We start from the raw sequence: 10,292 nt of genomic DNA on the forward strand, positions 1-10,292 counted from the left end.
AGTCTGACTGAGCAGTGGTAGGCTGCAGCAGGCTCGTAAGCATTCATTCAAACAGCACTTTACTGCGTTTGCCAGCAGCTCTTAGCAATGCTTGAAGCAAAGCGCTGTTTATGACTTCAAGCCTATGAACTCCCGAGATTAGGCTGGCAATACTAAAGTGCCTATAAGAACATCCAATAGTCAAAATACAAATGGTATAGAGAGAAATAGTCAACGCATCATAATTCCTATAATAACTACAACTTAAAACTTCTTAACTGGGAATATTGAAGACTCATGTTAAAAGGAACCACCAGCTTTCATATGTTCTCATGTTCTGAGCAAGGAACTTAAACGTTAGCTTTTTTACATGGCACACCTTTAATTTATTTTCCAACACTGTGTTTTTGCATTATTTAAACCAAACTGAACATGTTTCATAATTTATTTGAGAATAAATTGATTTTATTTATGTATTATATTAAGTTAAAATAAAAGTGTTCATTGTTCATTCAGTACTGTTGTAATTGTCATTACTACAAATATATAGTTAAAAATCGGCAGAGTAATCGGTATCGGCCTTTTTTGGCCTCCAATAATCGGTATCGGCGCTGAAAAATCATAATCGGTCGACCTCTAATAAAATACTGTCAAAATTTAGAAAAATTGCATGATATGATTTTTATATCGCCCAGCCCTAGTTGCTATCTATGAACAGTATAAGTAAGTAACAGTCCTGATATGTCCGTCCTCCAGTGAGAGAGGTGAGTGCAGCATTCTGGCATCTGTATATGTATGGTGCTGTTGATGTATTATACAGTGCACACCTCTCTCAGTGTATACTAGCAGATTTGTCGCTACTGACCTCTCCTTCCTCCCAGTGGTTCACACTCTACTCCCAGGACACTGACTGCTACTAATACTGATAGTGGTCCTCTACTATATACAGCATCCTGGATCAGTACAGTGAGGTGGATCACGCAGACCTAGAGCACTGACTAAGCAGGTGTTTCAGTGTTCCAGGTCAGGTAACTCAGAGGTCAGAGGTCACAGTGCAACAGAGTGTTTACGGGGCTGTTGCCGTGCATGCCGTGAGATCATGTTATCGTCTCGCCATGGCGCTCGCTGGCTACACAGTTACACGTCGCGTTAGAGCACTTTCACGGCTGAGGTTATCAATGTCGACAGTCACAACTCAGCCCTGCTCCTTTAGTTGTGTCATACGTACTCTACCATAGATAACTCCTGCCTTACATCCCTCTTCCCCTCCTCCTCACTCCCTCCCTCCCTCCCCCTATCTCTGCCCTTACACCTTTTAAGTTTATCCCCCTCTCTCTTCACAGACACCTCCTCCTATCTCCACCCCCCCTCTCTCTTCCCCTACCTCCCTCCATCCCCCCTTTCCCTCTCTCTTCCCCTACCTCCCTCTGTCCTTCCTTTCCCTCTCTCTTCCCATTCCTCCCTCCATCCCCCCTTTCCCTCTCTCTTCCTCTACCTCTCTCCGTTCCTCCTTTCCTTTTCTCTTCCTGTATCTCCCTCCATCCCCCTTTCCCTCCCTCTTCCTCTGCAGCTTCTACCCCCAGTACATACCTCTCACTTCCTCTACACCTCTTCCTCCCTCCATCTTCCCCTCTCCCTCTTCCCTGCTCTCACTGACTGTCACACTACATTAACCAATGAGTTTCAGATGAGTGAGTAGTGTCTCCAACCCTGGCGTGGTCTGGCTGCTCTCTGTCTGTCTCTACAGTATGTGGTGAAATGAAAACACCACTGAGAGGTAGGAGAGTTCTGGGCCTGTATCCATGAAGCCTCTTAGAGTAGGAGTGCTGATCTAGGATCAGGTCCGCCTTGTCCATGTAATTGTATTGATTGTGATCTAAAAGACAAAACTGATCCTAGATCCGCACTCCTACTCTGTGATGATTTATGAATCCCGTCCCAGTACTGACTAACTGCTATATGGTAAACTGCGAGGGGAGGGATGTGTATTGTGCACTGCGTAGTACAGCACCATACTGTAGGACTAAGTGCAAATTAAAACATCACTTCCTTGTATTGTGGTTACGGCACCACATCAACATGAAGAACAAGGAGTCCCTTTATTTAACTAAGTAGCATAAAGATGCTCAGTCTGTTTGACTTTGTCTTTAGTGTAGTGCTGCTGAGCTGTAACTGGTTCCCATGCCTAATGTCCTTTCCTCCTCCTCTGGGCTCTGGGTTCTGCTACACTGGCCTGGCAGCACTGTTAAATGGGCTGTTTAAATCTTTAACTATTATTACTCATTCACTCCTCCTTTTGAGTGAGACTGCAGCCATATTGTCTGTATACACAGATTGGCAAATACTGCCAATACCGTGTTTGACCATTATCAAGGAGCAAAGAAAACCACCCATCCCCCAGAACACACACGCACACGCCACACACACACACACACACACACACACACACACACACACACACACACACACACACACACACACACACACACACACACACACACAATTTACATGAATACAGTTTAAACACACACACGCACACACACACGCACACACACACAATTTACATGAACACAGTTTAAACACACACACACACACATTTCAGGCAGATCACTCAAGAGTGACTTCGAAATTGGACGTCTATCCATGTTCAACGGACATCGGGAAATGTCTTTATAAACGGCCACTAGGGGCAACAGTGAGCGCTATTACCATCAAGTAGGATTGGGTTTTGCTAGGGCCTAACCATTCAAAATTATGTTTTGGAGAAACAGAACAATACTGAGCAGGAGTTAACCAAGGGTGTCAAAAACACTTCGAAATTTGACGTTTGGAGAAACATGGGTAAACGGCCTAATTCTGCAGTGAGAATTTGAGAGCAAGTTGCACATTCAGTACGCCTACGCATGCACATAATATTCAGTGGTTTGCTGCATATACTTTGTTGTGCAAATCAGCTGGTAGTTATTAAGGTTAATCAATTTGATGGCACAGAGGCTTCGTAGAACCAACCATCAGACCAGCGTCCACAGAGGACAGACTCCAGCCACACACACACACACACACACACACACACACACACACACACACACACACACACACACACACACACACACACACACACACACACACACACACACACACACACACAGTATATTTACCAGGAGCAGGAGATAAAGGGAAAGCTATATAGTATAAAGCTGCTAGCGTATATTCCCAGTCCTCTACAGTATAACCTTTGCTAACAGCAGGGAGGAGAGGAGAGAAGAGAAAGCTGGGAGAAGAGGAAAGAAGGGAAGAAAGAAGAGAAGGGAGGGAGGAGAGAAAATAGGAGAGAAGGGAAGGGAGGGAGGAGAGAAAACAGGAGAGAAGGGAAGGGAGGGAGGAGAGAAAATAGGAGAGAAGGGAAGGGAGGAGAGAAAATAGGAGAGAAGGGAAGGGAGGAGAGAAAGCAGTGATTTCATTGATAGAATGACAGATTGCAAGGTCACACAGCTGTTTCCTACAGGGTGTGGGCTTTCTGTATATACAGGAACAAGACCATATAGTGTATGTGCATCCTGTATAAAAAAGGCTTGGATTATACCGTGTTTGAATCCATATTTTCTATTAATGTATTGTGTGGAAACTAGGGAAAGGATGTAAACATTGATCTCAGGAATTTGAGTTTTACACAGAAATAGCCATCTATAGAGCTTGCTATCCATATTATAGACATGCTGGGTTTTTCTGTGGTTGGAAAATGATTAGCATAGCAACAATCAAATAGCAAATCATATTAGCATGATAATCAATCATACAATTATGCTGGACTGCTGTGAGCCCTAGTGCACTGTGGACATTTTGGTATAGCCTAGGCAAAATGTCTTATACAAAGTATAAAATATACATCCTGGAAGGTTATATTTTTTAGATAAAAATGAAGCTAATTATTGGGAGGGGCAGTATTAACAATTGATATGAAGACAATAATGCTGTGGGCGTGGTGTGTTATAGCAGCCTACGTAGCTATAGACCAGACATATATAATTAATATATTATTACACGTATAAAACAGCAATTGTGTTTTGTTAAAATGTTATGTTATTGTTGTCTTATAACAATAGCATTATATAAAAAAATTGGCTGCGTTTGAGAATAGCTGTAAAAAGCGGTAACAGAAAGGATGTTTGAAGAAGCTTTTCATAGTGTGGCCTTGCAATTACGACGGCAAACATAAATCAATACCCCTCTATTAAAACGTGCTTTATAAATGGCAATTAATTGAGTCCATTGACAAAGAGATATTTTGTCAGATGACAGTGGCCCTGTAAATAAATACATAACTGCATTCTGAGCCTAACCTATAATTCAATTGATGGGGGAAAAAAATACCCAATTTACCCACACCATTGGAGTGTTCTTGATGCACAAGACAAGGGCAGTGTGTGTTGTTTCAATTTCGGCTTAAATGTAATGTAGTCTTCTATACATTATCTTTACTCTTTCACTCTAAGGGCAACAATCAACCTACCAGCGACTGTAAAGTATCCCTCTAAGCTCAACTCTCCCTCAACACATGCCGCAAGATGCCCGGTCCCCGCGAGGCGATGGTTAGGCGCGCTCGGATCATACTGATACACACACCGGCCGCGGTGCAGATTGCATACCGTTATTCGCTCTTGTTCACATGCGAAGCAAGGCACGTAAATCAATAAGGCTGCATGTTAAATAACATCAGAAATATCAATCTCATCTACACTGTTCTCTGAAATGTGCAGATAAACACCGTAGTAACCGCAAAAGAGAAAGACAGCCATTTGTCGTAGCCTATGCAAAACACTTTAGAGGAGAGTGGTGGTCCATTACATGATGATGAATAGGCAGACTAGTATTGCTTCAGAAGGAGCGGTTGGGTTGATAATAAATCTTACCATCTCAGCGGTGATATCCATAAAACAACAGCACGACTTGAGTTAAATCTCCTTGTTTTTTAGTGTTGGAGGGGAGAGGAGGAGAACCGCAACACCGCGCGCTTTCGTGGTGCAAAGCAACTCCCTCAGGGCGCAGACGGACGGCCAGGGAACTTGTGAGTACAGTTAAGCAGGTTCTCCTCACTCGACACCATTTATGAGGGTATTCACGTTGCAAGAGAGAGGGGCAAAGTTAGAGAATTGAAGATAATTGGAAAATAGTGTGTTCAACGCAGATCTGACTCCGTCTGTGACTCGAATCTCGGTTCGGGGAATTATGACTGTTATTTAATCATGCCATTCCACTGCCCTGCGGTTAACTGCGTGTGGTCACGTCGCTCGATCATGAAGTATGCGCTGCGCATTTCAACAAGCATGCCTCTCTCTCTCGTTCTCTCAACAGAGACAATGCTGTACGTGCACTAACACCCCCACAGAACAGCTGTTTCAAGCCGAGCGTAGTTAGTGAAACCTAACTATCCACACACACTAACTACACAGTGAAACGATATGTTGTCACTTTGTTATGAGTGGTTCAACATGCACTGTATAATTGCTGCATTTTTTGTCTCTGTATATAGTCTAATGTTTCAAATCCATCTTTATCAATTGAGGTAAAAGAACAACACAATACTGTCATCTCCATTGACTGTCTAGCCAAAATAGATAGGCACAGATGGACACCTGCCATTAAGCCCAAGAATGACAAACACTTGGAGAAGAACACCATTAGATTGAATTTAGTTTGAACATGTTGAGTATCAAATCTACTAGCGTTCTCACTCAGACTGGGGTGTCAACCATCTACAAGGATATCAACTCCTTGGACAACGGCAAGGGCATGACACTTCATTTGGCTGCTTTCAATGCTTTCTACGTATTGACAAATTTGATCACAGCAAAAATACCTTTTATTTGTCTTTCAATGCTTTGTCTTTATATATTGATACAAAATTAGACCCAGCCGGTGACCCATTGCATAAGACTCATCCCCAGAGCCGTTGAAGATTAGCCACACACTGCTCACTTGCTCGTAAAATCCCATACACTCAATATTTGGACATAATTTTTGTAAATCTCCATCGATGGCCTTTCGCTGGAATAATAATTTAAGTTTCAATTGTGATGACGCATGTACGGGGGAGGACAAGCAGGCAGGCCTTTAGAGAAGTGTATCTATAAATATGCTCTCTCTCTTTGACTGACTGACTGACATCAACATTCTGTTTTTCTACCGGAGAAGAGAGGATCAAGGAAAACAAACCCAGAGCTCTCTTACTTTCTTTCTCAGGGTGGCAAAGAAAGCTGATCCCTACATCGGCCTGCCTCCTGGTCTGCCTGCTTCCTGGTCTGCCTGACTGCCTCCCTCCCTCCCTCCTGGTCTGCCTGTCTGCTGGTCTGCCTCCCTCCCTACTGGTCTGACTGCCCGCTGGTCTGCCTGACTGCCTCCCTCCCTCCTGGTCTGCCTGTCTGCTGGTCTGCCTCCCTCCCTACTGGTCTGACTGCCCGCTGGTCTGCCTGACTGCCTCCCTCCCTCCTGGTCTGCCTGTCTGCTGGTCTGCCTCCCTCCCTACTGGTCTGCCTGTCTGCTAGTCTGCCTCCCTCCCTCCTGGTCTGCCTGCCTCCTGGTCTGCCTGACTGCCTCCCTCCCTCCCTCCTGGTCTGCCTGCCTGCTGGTCTGCCTCCCTCCGTAGTGGTCTGACTGCCCACTGGTCTGCCTGACTGCCTCCCTCCCTCCTCGTCTGCCTGCCTCCTGGTCTGCCTGACTGCCTCCCTCCCTCCTGGTCTGCCTGTCTGCTGGTCTGCCTCCCTCCCTACTGGTCTGACTGCCCGCTGGTCTGCCTGACTGCCTCCCTCCCTCCCTCCTGGTCTGCCTGCCTCCTGGTCTGCCTGACTGCCTCCCTCCCTCCCTCCCTCCTGGTCTGCCTGCCTGCTGGTCTACCTGACTGCCTCCCTCCCTCCCTCCTGGTCTGCCTGCCTGCTGGTCTGCCTCCCTCCCTACTGGTCTGACTACCCGCTGGTCTGCCTGACTGCCTCCCTCCCTCCTGGTCTGTCTGCCTGCTGGTCTACCTGACTGCCTCCCTCCCTCCCTCCCTTCTGGTCTGCTTGGGGAAAAACAGATATCAGATATGAAAGATAAGAGTTATGAGAGCAGGTGGTTGAGGAGGGTCCCAGTATGAGCAACATAATAGCAGTAATAACATTAATAAAGGCACTCAAGGATACCAGTTTGGGTTGTCTTTCCCATAAGCTTACTACTTGTAACTTCGTCTCAGTCATCCATCACGATAGAGTTATTCTGTATCTCACAGCCATTTTGAGCTTGATTGATTTCTCTGTAACTACAAATGGGAAGTGGGAGCAATGTGGAGTAGTCAATAACACGCTTATAACACACAGAACTACTCACTCACACACACCCACATACCAACACTTTCTCTCAATTCATATCTCTCTTTTTCTCTCTCTCTCTTTCCTTATCTCGTTCCCTCTCTCCGTCCTGCTGTCTTCAGGCCTGGCCTCCCACACAGTAGAAGCGGTGACTCAGGCACCTCCAGCATGCTTTAATGTGATTCCTCTCTGACATGAAGAGAGAAAGGGAGGGGGAGAGAGAGATGGAGCGAGAGAGAGAGAGAAAGAGAGAGAGAGAGAAAGAGAGAGAAAGAGAGGAAGAGAGGAAGACAGACAGACAGACAGACAGACAGACAGACAGACAGACAGACAGACAGACAGACAGACAGACAGACAGACAGACAGACAGACAGACAGACAGACAGACAGACAGACAGACAGACAGACAGACAGACAGACAGACAGACAGACAGATAGTGTTCTATGCGTTCGCTTTGGCAATGTACGTGGTAACACTTTCCATGCCAATAACGCCTTTTGAATTTGAGAGAGTGAGAGCGATCAGGCAGAAGCAAGCAGCTCAGCTCAGAGATCCACTGCTCTCTGTGGAGCCAGTACGAGCTAGGGGCTAGGGTGTAAGAGCTAGGGGCTAGGATGTGGAAGCTAGGTGCTGTGGTTTTTCTGGGGGCTGGGATGTGAGGGCTGGAGGCTGACTGGCATCATCTAGCTCAGCATCCACATAAAAACACCAATACAGAGCTCCATGTGACCTACGACCTCTCTCCTTGCCTCACTGACTGATGCACTCATGCACTCACTCATCCAGATTAAAGGTTAAATGAATGTGATCATGACCAACATTTTTGTTTTGGTGTATAGACCTGTATAGCCTCTCATATACCCAGGAACATATAGCTACACAATTCTGCCTTGATAAAATTAAATGCATCTCCTCCTGATTGTGGATGTGAGGCAGCAGCAACCAGGAGACTTCCTGAGTGAATTGAAATGTGTTCAGGCGTTTTTAGAGGTCCACTGCTGCGGTGACATCATCACTAATTTATCCTCTTTTTGGAGGGAAATGATATGCCACTGCTGTATGGTGTTACCATGGCAACTGGCCTGTTTCAATGTTTCGGGGTGAGGAGGGGGTGTGGAGGGGTGCCAAGAGTAGGGGTAATTCAGGATGCAGGGTCGGGAACGGGGGCTAGGGGGCAGTGGAGTCAGGATGTGTTTGTGAATGGGGGATGGGGAGATGGGGGGATGGAGGATGGAGGGATAGAGGAGGGGCTGTAAAAGAGGAGGAGATATGAAAGTCAGGAAGAAAAAAAAGAGAAAACTCTCCACACATGAATGGTTTCATAGTCAATCACAGTATCACGCCTTAGCACCACAGGGCAGGCAATACTGCCAAGCAACTACATCCATAACTACATCAGTATGTACTAGAAAGATAAATAATGCTGTTCTTTCAGAGAAATGTTGTAAATATATCATGTTACTCCAAACACATTCATTCACGTACAGTATACACAGCTCATATTGAATGAAGTATACAAATGCACTCACATATACGGACATACATCTGTGGATGCACAGATGCACGGACGCACCCACAAAGCATGCACAAATGCTAGTGCTCCATGCACTTGCACGCACAGACTAGAAACATCTGTCGCTTGTATCAACACTGGCTCTGAGCTCTGAACTCTACCAAGGCACACATGTAGATTTAGAGACAGAGACATATTTGCCTTGTATCCGGTAGGAGCATCAGGGAGGCATCTAACCTAACAGCCATTTCATCTTATAGCCACAAGACTAAAACAGACCACACACAGTTACAGCTCAGGTCATCTCTTCTCTTCTTCGCTCTCTGCTCTCACCATTCATAAGTGGACTGCTGCTCCTATATTGTGTGCTAATTGTTCCTAACAGAGCCAATGTTCATTTGTGAAGGTTACCATAGCGGATATACTTGGAGTCGAGGGGGTGAGGAAGGGGGGGGGGGGATGCCGGTAGAGTGAATGCCAGGGTTATGAATGCTAGCAGGGATGGCCTGTGAATGTTAGGTAATGTAAATATGACCCTTTTCTTTCTTTCTTTCTTTCTTTCTTTCTTTCTTTCTTTCTTTCTTTCTTTCTTTCTTTCTTTCTTTCTTTCTTTCTTTCTTTCTTTCTTTCTTTCTTTCTTATTTCTCCCCCTCTCTCACTCTCTATTCCTCTCAATCTCTATCTCTCGCTCTCTCTCTCTCTACCACTGAGTCCTTGTGCTGCCGTGGCAATAACACAAATTGAAATCACCATGGCAACAGTTCTACCTGAACGCAAGGCTGTGGAAAAGAGCAAACGAAGGAGAAATGGAGAGAGATAGGGAGAGAGATGGGAAGAGGGACAGGGAGATGGAGTGAGAGGTGGAGAGAGAGAGGAGAGAGATAGAAAGAGAGAGAAGAGAGCGAGAGAAACAAAGAAGAGAGAGAGAGAAAGAGAGAAAGAGAGAGAGAGAGAAGAGAGAAGAGAGAGAGAGAAGAGAGAGAGAGAGCAATATATATAGAGAGAGAGAGAGCGCTCATAACACATCATGATTTATGAAGGTTTGGAAACTAACATTTGCAACATGTCCGTTTTTCACACAAGTTTGGTCCCAAATGGCACCCTGTTCCCAATATAGTGCACTGCTTTTGACCAGGGCCCATAGTAGAGCACTAGGGAATAGGGTGCCATTTGTGACATATTTGGAGAGAAAGAGAAGGGCTGCTGAGACACAACATATGTTTTTCTTTGAGTGAATCTTTATTTTTTTCTCTTTTGTCTCTTTTCTTTTCTCTACGTACCTTTTGCTTTACCAGTAAAACCATCCCTCTCTGTCACTCTGATGTTCAAATCATTCTCCAGTTTCCATGGCAAAAATCTTTTTTTGTCCTAGTCAGTCTTATATTATTTACATGAAACGGCATTGCCTCTACAGTTGCAGAATTCTGGGATAGATGTTATCATGTTGTTGGATGATTAA

General features: G+C 45.2%; 1 protein-coding gene across 2 annotated transcripts in view; it reads right to left on the reverse strand.

The window, feature by feature from the left end:
• adcyap1r1b (ADCYAP receptor type Ib) overlaps positions 1–5,322 on the reverse strand; it is an 87,583-nt gene extending 82,261 nt beyond the window's left edge. Inside the window, exon 1 of one of the 2 annotated variants that reach the window (XM_014123308.3) lies at positions 4,890–5,322. The gene's annotated coding sequence lies outside the window, so the exon portion shown is untranslated. The remainder of the gene's footprint in view (positions 1–4,889) is intronic. The other variant, XM_014123310.3, reaches the window with a different exon arrangement.
• Between the last annotated feature and the right edge of the window lie 4,970 nt (positions 5,323–10,292).

The sequence above is a fragment of the Salmo salar genome, chromosome 10 (genome assembly GCF_965601325.2).
Source record: "Salmo salar chromosome 10, fSalSal1, whole genome shotgun sequence".
Classification (NCBI taxonomy): Eukaryota; Metazoa; Chordata; class Actinopteri; order Salmoniformes; family Salmonidae; genus Salmo; species Salmo salar.